The sequence below is a fragment of the Arachis hypogaea genome, chromosome 13 (assembly GCF_003086295.3).
Source record: "Arachis hypogaea cultivar Tifrunner chromosome 13, arahy.Tifrunner.gnm2.J5K5, whole genome shotgun sequence".
NCBI lineage: Eukaryota > Viridiplantae > Streptophyta > Magnoliopsida > Fabales > Fabaceae > Arachis > Arachis hypogaea.
In genome coordinates, this window is record NC_092048.1 from 98652143 (window position 1) to 98663158 (window position 11016).

At 38.3% G+C, this 11016-nt stretch overlaps 2 non-coding genes across 2 annotated transcripts; both read left to right on the plus strand.

Moving 5' to 3' along the window:
- Positions 1-6305: 6305 nt before the first annotated feature.
- LOC112740088 (small nucleolar RNA R71) lies at positions 6306-6409 on the plus strand. Its single transcript, XR_003171021.1, has one exon. It is a non-coding gene; the product is annotated as a small nucleolar RNA R71 (small nucleolar RNA).
- A 3628-nt stretch (positions 6410-10037) lies between these two features.
- On the plus strand, positions 10038-10145 carry LOC112738613 (small nucleolar RNA R71). Its single transcript, XR_003169563.1, has one exon. It is a non-coding gene; the product is annotated as a small nucleolar RNA R71 (small nucleolar RNA).
- Positions 10146-11016: the final 871 nt, after the last annotated feature.

Here is an 11016-nt window from a genome sequence, read left to right on the forward strand (position 1 = left end):
AAAACATAATTAAAATATAAACTAGGATAGAGATACTCATGTAATTCATTGGTGAGAATTTCAGATAAGCGTATAGAGATGCTTTCGTTCCTCCTGAACATCTGCTTTCCTGCTGTCTCCATCCAATCATTCCTACTCCCTTCCATGGCAAGTTGTATGTAGGGCATCACCGTTGTCAATGGCTACATCCCATCCTCTCTGTGAAAATGGTCCAATGTGCTGTCACTGCATGGCTAATTATCTGTCAGTTCTCGATCATACTGGAATAAGATTTACTATCCTTTTGTGTCTGTCACTACGCCCAACACTCGCGAGTTTGAAGCTCGTTACAGCCATCCCTTCCCAGATCCTACTCGGAATACCACAGACAAGGTTTAGACTTTCAGGATCTCAGGAATGGCCATCCATGGGTTCTAACTTATACCACGAAGACTCTAATATCTCGGACTCGGTCCTTTGTATTAGATATCTAAGAGATATTCATTCTAGCTTGTTTGCATGTAGAACGGAAGTGTTTGTCAGGCACGCGTTCGTAAGTGAGAATGATGATGAGCGTCACATAATCATCACATTCATCATGTTCTTGGGTGCGAATGAACATCTTAGAATAGGAATAAGCTTGAATTGAATAGAAAAACAATAGTACTTTGCATTAATTCATGAGGAACAGCAGAGCTCCACACCTTAATCTATGGTGTGTAGAAACTCTACCGTTGAAAATACATAAGTGATAATTGAGTTGATTGGTCTCGGCCCCAGAGGGGAACCGGAGTAACCAAGACTTTGAATACAATAATAAAAGGTCCTATTTATACTAAACTAGTTACTAGGGTTTACAGAAATGAGTAAATGATGCAGAAATCCACTTCCGGGGCCCACTTGGTGTGTGCTTGGGCTGAGCATTGAGATTTACACGTGTAAAGGCTTCTCTTGGAGTTGAACGCCAGTTTGTAACCTGTTTCTGGCGTTTAACTCCACTTTGCAACCTGTTTCTGGCGTTTAACTCCAGAATGCAACATGGAACTGGCGTTGAACGCCAGTTTGTGTCATCTAAACTCGAGAAAAGTATGAACTATTATATATTGCTGGAAAGCCCTGGATGTCTACTTTCCAACGCAATTGAGAGCGCGCCATTTGGAGTTCTGTAGCTCCAGAAAATCCATTTTAAGTGCAGGAAGGTCAGAATCCAATAACATCTGCAGTCCTTCTTCAGCCTTTGAATCTGATTTTTGCTCAAGTCCCTCAATTTCAGCCAGAAAATACCTGAAATCACAGAAAAACACACAAACTCATAGTAAAGTCTAGAAATGTGATTTTTATTTAAAAACTAATAAAAATATATTAAAAACTAACTAAATCATACTGAAAACTATGTAAAAACAATGCCATAAAGCGTATAAATTATCCGCTTATCACAACACCAAACTTAAATTGTTGCTTGTCCCCAAGCAACTGAAAATCAAATAGGATAAAAAGAAGAGAATATACTATAAATTCCAAAATATCAATGAAACTTAGCTCCAATAAGATGAGCGGGACTAGTAGCTTTTTTCCTCTTGAATAGTTTTGGCATCTCACTTTATCCCTTGAAGTTCAGAATGATTGGCATCTATAGGAACTTAGAATTCAGATAGTGTTATTGATTCTCCTAGTTCAGTATGTTGATTCTTGAACACAGTTACTTTATGAGTCTTGGCCGTGGCCCTAGCACTTTGTTTTCCAGTATTACCACCGGATACATAAATGCCACAGACACATAACTGGGTGAACCCTTTCAGATTGTGACTCAGCTTTGGTAAAGTCCCCAATTAGAGGTGTCCAGGGTTCTTAAGAACACTCTTCTTTTTTGCTTTGGACCTTGACTTTAACCGCTCAGTCTCAAGTTTTCACTTGAAACCTACACGCCACAAGCACATGGTTAGGGACAGCTTGGTTTAGCCGCTTAGGCCAGGATTTTATTCCTTTAGGCCCTCCTATCCACTGATGCTCAAATCCTTGGATCCTTTTTATTACCCTTGCCTTTTGGTTTTAAGGGCTATTGGCTTTTTGCTCTTGCCTTTTGGTTTTAAGATCTTTTGGCTTTTTCTACTTGCTTTTTCTTTTTCTTTTTTTTCGCCATTTTTCTTTTCTCTTTTTTGTTTTTTTCGCAAGCTCTTCTCTATTCACTGCTTTTTCTTGCTTTAAGAATCAATTTTATGATTTTTTAGATTATCAAATAACATGTCTCCTTTTTCATCATTCTTCAAGAGCCAACATATTTAACATTCATAAACAACAATTTCAAAAGACATATGCACTGTTCAAGCATTCATTCAGAAAACAAAAAGTATTGTCACCACATCAAAATAATTAAACTAGTTTCAAGGATGAATTCGAAACCATGTACTTCTTGTTCTTTTGTAATTAAAACAGTTTTCATTTAAGAGAGGTGATGGATTCATAGGACATTCATAGCTTTAAGACATAGACATTTAAACACTAATGATCATATAGTAAAGACACAAACATAAATAAAACATAAGGCTCAAAAACCGAAAAACAGTAAAATAAATAGACAAGGAGATTAAGAAATGAGTCCACCTTAGTGAGGGTGGCGTCTTCCTCTTCTTGAAGAACCAATGGTGCTTTTGAGCTCTTCTATGTCTCTTCCTTGCCTTTGTTGCTCCTCCCTCATAGCTCTTTGATCTTCACTTATTTCATGAAGGATGATGGAGTGTTCTTGATGCTCCACCCTTAGTTGTCCCATGTTGGAACTTAATTCTCCTAGAGAGGTATTGATTTGCTCCCAATAGTTTTGTGGAGGAAGGTGCATCCCCTGAGGCATCTCAGGGATTTCATGGTGAGGAACTTCCTCATGCTCTTGTTGAGGTCCATGATCTCTTGTTTGCTCCAGCCTTTTCTTAGTGATGGGCTTGTCCTCTTCAATGAGGATGTCTCCCTCTATGTCAATTCCAGCCGAATTGCATAGATGGCAAATGAGGTGAGGAAAGACTAACCTTGCCAAAGTAGAGGACTTGTCAGCCACCTTGTAGAGTTCTTGAGGTATAATCTCATGAACTTTCACTTCCTCCCCAATCATGATACTATGGATCATGATGGCTCGGTCTACAGTAACTTCAGACCGGTTGCTAGTAGGAATGATTGAGCGTTGAATAAACTCTAACCATCCTCTACCTACAGGCTTAAGGTCCAATCTTCTTAATTGAACCGGCTTGCCTCTTGAGTCAATTTTCTATTGAGTTCCTTCCACACATATGTCCATGAGGACTTGGCCTAACCTTTGATCAAAGTTGACCCTTCTAGTGTAGGGGCGTGCATTTTCTTCCATCATTGGCAAGTTGAACACCAACCTCACATTTTCCGAACTGAAATCTAAGTATTTCCCCCGAACCATGGTAAGCCAATGCTTTGGATTCGGGTTCACACTTTGATCATGGTTCCTAGTGATCTATGCGTTTGCATAGAACTCTTGAACCATTAAGATCCCGACTTGTTGAATGGGGTTGGTGAGAACTTCCCAACCTCTTCTTTGGATCTCAATTCGGATCTCCAGATACTCATTCTTTTTGAGCTTGAAAGGAACCTCAGGGATCACTTTCTTCTTGGCCACAACTTCATAGAATTGGTCTTGATGGACCTTTGAGATGAATCTCTCTATCTCCCATGACTCAGAGGTTGAAGCAATTGCCTTCTCTTTCCTCTTTCATGAGGATTCTCTGACCTTTGGTGCCATTGATGGTTATGGAAAAACAAAAAGCAATGCGTTTTACTACACCAAACTTAAAATGTTTGCTCGTCCCCGAGCAAAAGAAGAAAGAAAGAAGGAGAAGAAGAAGAGAAATGGAGGAGAGGGAGAGAGGGGTGTATTTGGCCAAGGGGAAGAAGAGAGGGTTGTGTTGTGTGAAAATGAAGAAGGAATGACGGGTTTATAGAGGAGTGTGGAGAGGGTTAGGGTTTGGCCATTAGGGTTGGGTTTGGGAGGGAAAATAGTTTGAATTTTGAATGTAGGTGGGGTTTTTGGGGAAGAGAGGATAGATGTGAGTGGTGAATAGGGGATAGGGAAGAGTGATTGAGGTGATTGGTGAAGAGTATTTGGAGAAGAGAGTTATGAAAAGGTGTGAAGAGGAGAGAAGAAAAGGTAGGGATCCTGTGGGGTCCACAGATCCTGAGAGGATCCTGTGAGGTCCACAGATCCAGTGAGGCCCAGGACTTAACATCCCTACTCCACTTAGGTGTGTAAAACGCCCTTGCTGTGCAATCCTGGCGTTTAACGCCAGACTGCTGTTTGTTTCTGGCGTTAAACACCCAAATGTAGCCTGTTTCTGGCGTTTTAACGCTAGGTAGATGCTTGTTTCTGGCGTTAAACATCAGCTTAGTGCTTGTTTCTGGCGTTAAACGCCAGAAAGATGCTTGTTTCTGGCGTTTAAATGCCAGAATGCTCCTCCTCCAGGGTGTGCTATTTTTAATGCTGTTTTTCATTCTGTTTTTTATTTTTCAGTAGTTTTTGTGACTCCACATGATCATCAACCTAATAAAACACGAAATAACAAAAAGTAAATAAAATAGATATGATTAAATAACATTGGGTTGCCTCGCAACAAGTGCTTCTTTAATGTCAATAGCTTGACAGTGAGCTCTCATGGAGCCTCACAGATAATCAGAGCAAGGTTGGAACCTTCCAACACCAAACATAGAGTTTGAATATGGGGGTTCAACACCAAACTTAGAGTTTGGTTGTGGCCTCCCAACACCAAACTTAGAGTTTGACTGTGGGGGCTTTGGTTGACTCTGCAGTGAGAAAAGCTTTTCATGCTTCCTCTCCATGGTTACAGAAGGAGATCCTTGAGTTTTAAACATAAGGTTGTCCTCATTCAGTTGAAGGACCAACTCTCCTCTATCTATATCAATCACAGCTTTTGCTGTGGCTAGGAAGGGTCTTCCAAGGATGATGGATTCATCCTCATCCTTCCCAGTGTCTAGGATTATGAAATTAGTAGGGATGTAAAGGCCTTCAACCTTTACTAACACGTCCTCTACTTGTCCATAAGCCTGTTTTCTTGAGTTGTCTGCCATCTCCAATGAGATTCTGGCAGCTTGCACCTCAAATATCCCAAGTTTCTCCATTACAGAGAGTGGCATTAAGTTTATTCCTGACCTCAGGTCACACAGAGCCTTCTCAAAGGTCATGGTGCCTATGGTACAGGGTATTAGAAATTTACCAGGATCCTGTTTCTTTTGAGGTAATTTCTGCCTATCCAATGTATTTAGTTCATTGGTGAGCAAGGGAGGTTCAGCTTCATGATTGCACCAAGGTACTTAGCAACTTACTTTTCAGTAACGTCTTCATTCTCTTCAGAAGAAGAATACTCATCAGAGCTCATGAAGGGCAGAAGGAGGTTCAATGGAATCTCTATGGTCTCTAGATGAGCCTCAGATTCCTTTGGTTCCTCAAAGGAAAACTCATTATTGGTCACTAAACGTCCCAGGAGGTCTTCCTCACTAGGATTCACGTCCTCCTCCTCCCTTGTAGGTTCGGCCATGATGGTCAAGTCAATGGCCTTGTATTCTCTCTTTGGATTTTCTTTTGTATTGCTTGGGAGAGTACTAGGAGGAGTTTCAGTGACCCTTTTACTCAGCTGGCCCACCTGTGCCTCCAAATTTCTAATGGAGGACCTTGTTTTATTCATGAAACTCACAGTGGCCTTAGATAGATCAGAGACTATATTTGCTAAGCTAGATGGGTTCTGCTCAGAATTCTCTGTCTGTTGCTGAGTGGATGATGGAAAAGGTTTGCTATTGCTAACCTGTTTCTTCCACCATTATTAAAGCCTTGTTGAGGCTTTTGTTGATCCTTCCATGAGAAATTTGGATGATTTCTCCATGAGGGATTATAGGTGTTTCCATAGGGTTCACCCATGTAATTCACCTCTGCTATTGCAGGGTTCTCAGGATCATAAGCTTCTTCTTCAGAAGATGCCTCTTTAGTACTGTTGGATGATTCCTTCAATCCATTCAAACTCTGAGAGATCATATTGACTTGATGAGTCAATATTTTATTCTGAGCCAATATGGCATTCAGAGTATCAATTTCAAGAACTCCCTTCCTCATAGGCTTCCCATTACTTACAGGATTCCTCTCAGAAGCGTACATGAACTGGTTATTTGCAACCATGTCAATGAGTTCTTGAGCTTCTGCAGGAATTTTCTTTAGGTGAATGGATCCACCTGCAGAATGGTCCAGTGACATCTTTGATAGCTTAGACAGATCATCATAGAATATATCCAGGATGGTCCATTCTGAAAGCATGTCAGAATGACACTTTTTGGTCAGTTCCTTGTATCTCTCCCAAGCTTCATAGAGGGATTCACCTTCATTCTGTTTTAAGGTTTGAACATCCAATCTAAGCTTACTAAGCTTTTGAGGAGGAAAGAACTTGGCTAAGAAAGCCGTGACCAGCTTATCCCAAGAGTTCAGGCTATCTTTAGGTTGAGAATCCAACCATATTCTAGCTATGTCTCTTACAGCAAACAGGAAAAGCATAAGCCTGTAGACCTCGGGATCAACCCCATTGGTCTTAACAGTATCACAGATTTGCAAGAATTCAGTTAAGAACTGAAAAGGATCTTCTGATGGAAGTCCATGAAACTTGCAGTTCTGTTGCATCAGAGAAACTAATTGAGGTTTCAGCTCAAAATTGTTTGCTCCAATGGCAGCGATTGAGATGCTTCTTCCAACTAGATTGGAATTTGGTACAGTAAAGTCACCAAGCATCTTCCTTGCATTGTTATTATTTTCGGCCATGTCTCCTTCTTTTTCAAAAATTTCTGTCAGATTTTCTCCAGAGAGTTATGCTTTAGCTTCCCTTAGCTTCCTCTTCAGAGTCCTTTCAGGTTCAGGATCAGCTTCAACAAGAATGTTCTTATCCTTGTTCCTGCTCATATGAAAAAGAAGAAAACAGAAAAGAAAATATGGAATCCTCTATGTCACAGTATAGAGATTTCTTTATGTGAGTAGAAGAAGAAAAGAAATTCGAACACAGAAAGAGGGAGAGGGTTCGAATTTTTAAGAAGAAGAGAAGTGTTAGGAGATAAATAAAATAATTAGAAAGAGATGAGGGAGAAGAATTTCAAAAATTAAATAAATGAAAATAAAAAATATTTTTATTTTTAATTAAAAAATAAAGTTAAAATTCAAAAACTAAGAAAGGAAAATTAAATTAAATTAAATTAAAATTTAAAACAAATAGTTAATTAAAAAGGAAATTTTGAAAAAGGGGAAGGTGATTTTCGAAAATTAGAGGTAGAATTAGTTAGGTAGTTTTGAAAAAGATATGATTGAAATAGTAAGCTTTTAAAATCAAACAAAAAGTCAAGTAGTTAATTGAAAAAGATTTGAAAATCAATTTTTGAAAAGATAAGAAGTTAGAAAAGAAGTTAGAAAAGATTTTGAAATTGATTTTGAAAAAATGTGATTGAAACTTATTTTGAAAAAGATTTGGAAAAGAGATTTAAAAAGATTTGATTTTTGAAATCAAAGTTGATTACTTGACTAACAAGAAACTAAAAAGATATGATTCTAGAGTTTAAAGATTGAACCTTTCTTACTGGGCAAGTAACAAACTTAAAAATTTTGAGTCAATCACATTAATTGTCAGCATTAATTTCGAAAATATGAAACAAAAACAAGAAAAAGATTTTTGAAAATCATTTTGAAATTTTCGAAAATCATAAAAGAAAAATGAGAAAGATTTGAATTTTTTTTGAAAAGATTTGAAAAAGATAGAATTTTTTAAATTGAAAATTTGATTTGACTCGTAAGAAACAACTACATTTTAAAAAGTTTTGAAAAAGTCAACTCAAATTTTTGAAAATTTATGAGAGAAAGACAGAAATATATTTTTTTATTTTTGAATTTTTAATGAAGAAAGAGAAAAACAACAAAAAGACTCCAAACATTAAAATTATGGATCAAAACAAAGGAAACATGCAAGAACACTTTGAATGCAAAGATGAACATCAAGAACACTTTGAAGATTATGATGAACATCAAGTATGTATTTTTGAAAAATTTTCAATAAAAGAAAATATGCGAGACACCAAACTTAGAAATTTTTAATATTTAGAAACTAAGAATTCAAGAATGTATATGAAAAACAAGAAAAGACACAAAACATGAAAATACAAAGATCAAACAAAGAAAATCATCAAGAACAACTTGAAGATCATGAAGAACACCATGCATGAGTTTTCGAAAATTTTAATAAAGATTAAAAAGATGCAATTGACACCAAACTTAAAATTTGACACTAGACTCAAACAAGAAACACAAAAAGCGCTTCTTTAAAGTCAATAGCTTGACAGTGAGCTCTCATGGAGCCTCACAGATAATCAGAGCAGGGTTGGGGCCTCTCAACACCAAACTTAGAGTTTGGTTGTGGCCTCCCAACACCAAACTTAGAGTTTGAATGTGGAGGTTCTGTTTGACTCTGTATTGAGAGAAGATTTTCATGCTTCCTCTCCATGGTTACAGAAGGAGAACCATGAGTCTTGAATACAAGGTAGTCCTCATTCAACTTAAGGACCAACTCTCCTCTGTCAACATCAATCACAGCTTTTGCTGTGGCTAGGAAGGGTCTACCAAGGATGATGGATTCATCCTCATCCTTCCCAGTGTCTAGGATTATGAAATCAGCAGGGATGTAAAGGCCTTCAACCTTCACTAGCACGTCCTCTACTAGTCCATAAGCCTGTTTCATTGATTTGTCTGCCATCTCTAGTGAGATTTTTGCAGCTTGTACCTCAAAGATTCCCAATTTCTCCATTACAGAGAGTGGCATGAGGTTTATCCCAGACCCCAGGTCACATAGAGCCTTCTCAAAGGTCATGGTACCTATGGTACAAGGTATAAAGAATTATCTGGGATCCGGTTTCTTCTGAGGTAATGTCTGCCTCATTAATGCATTCAGTTCATTGGTGAACAAGGGGGGTTCATCCTCCCAAGTCTCAATACCAAATAACTTGGCATTCAGCTTCATGATTGCTCCTAGATATTTAGCAACTTGCTCTTCAGTGATGTCTTCATCCTCTTCAGAGGAAGAATATTCATCAGAGCTCATGAATGGCAGAAGGAAGTTCAATGGAATCTCTATGGTCTCTGTATGAGCCTCAGATTCCTTTGGTTCCTCAAAGGGAAACTCCTTTCTGTCTAGAGGATGTCCCATGAGGCTTTTCTCACTGGGATTCACGTCCTCCTCATGCTCTCCAGGTTCGGCCATGTTGGTCATGGTTATGGCCTTGCACTCTCTCTTGGGATTTTCTTCTGTATTGCTTGGGAGAGTACTGGGAGGAGTTTTAGTAATCTTCTTACTCAGCTGACCCACCTGTGCCTCCAAATTTCTAATGGAGGACCTTGTTTCATTCATGAAACTTAGTGTGGTCTTGGATAGATCAGAGACTATGGTTGCCAGGCCAGAATGGCTCTGTTCAGAATTTTCTGTCTGTTGCTGAGAAGATGATGGAAAAGGCTTGCTATTGCTAAACCTATTTCTTCCACCATTATTATTGAAGCCTTGTTGAGGCTTCTGTTGGTCCTTCCATGAGAAATTTGGATGATTTCTTCGTGAAGGATTATAGGTGTTTCCATAGGGTTCTCCCATGTAATTCACCTCTGCCATTACATGGTTCTCAGGATCATAAGCTTCTTCTTTAGAAGATGCTTCTTTAGTACTATTGGATGCAGCTTGCAATCCATTCAGACTCTGAGAAATCATATTGACTTGCTGAGTCAATATTTTATTCTGAGCCAATATGGCATTCAGAGTTTCAATTTCAAGAACTCCCTTCTTCTGAGGCATCCCATTGTTCACAGGATTCCTCTCAGACGTGTACATGAACTGGTTATTTGTAACCATTTCAATGAGTTCCTGAGCTTCTGTAGGGGTTTTCAGATGAAGAGATCCTCCTGCAGAATGGTCCAATGACATTTTTGACAACTCAGACAGACCATCATAGAATATACATAAGATGCTCCATTCTGGAAGCATGTCAGTAGGATACCTTTTGATCAATTGCTTATATCTTTCCCAAGCTTCATAGAGGGACTCACCTTCCTTCTGTCTGAAGGTTTAGATTTCTACTCTAAGCTTGCTCATCTTTTGAGGTGGAAAGAATTTGGCCAGAAAAGCACTGACCAGCTTTTCCCAAGAGTTCAGGCTTTCCTTAGGTTGTGAATCCAACCATGTTCTAGCTCTGTCTCTTACAGCAAAAGGGAAAAGCATGAGCCTGTAGACCTCGGGATCAACTCCATTGGTCTTGACAGTGTTACAAATTTTCAAGAATTTAGCTAGGAACTGATGAGGATCTTCCAATGGAAGTCCATGAAACTTGCAATTCTGTTGCATTAGAGAAACTAGTTGAGGCTTAAGCTCAAAGTTGTTTGCTCCAATGGCAGGAATTGAGATGCTTCTTCCATAGAAGTTAGAAGAGGGTGCAATAAAGTCACCAAGCATTTTCCTTGCATCTCCACCATTGTTATTGGGTTCGGCCATGTCTCCTTCTTTTTCAAAAATTTCTGTCAGGTCCTCTCCAGAGGGTTGTGCTTTAGCTTCTCTTAGTTTTCTCTTAAGAGTCCTTTCAGGTTCAGGATCAGCTTCAACAAGAATGTTCTTATCCTTACTCCTGCTCATATGAAAAAGAAGATAACAGAAAAGAATAGGTATCCTCTATGTCACAGTATAGAGATTCCTTTATGTGAGTAGAAGAATAGAAGAGTAGAATGAAGAAGAGAGAAGGTGAAGAATTCGAACACAGAGAGAGGGTTCGAATTTTTAAGAAGAGGAGAAGTGTTAGTAAATAAATAAATAAATAAAAAGAGATGAGAGAGAATTCGAAATTTAAATTAAAATAAAAGAAAAATATTTTTGTTTTTATTTTAATTATTAGTTAGTATTCGAAATTTAAGAGAAGAGATAAAATAAAATTTTAAAAAGGATAAGAAATAGTAATTAATTTATTTAG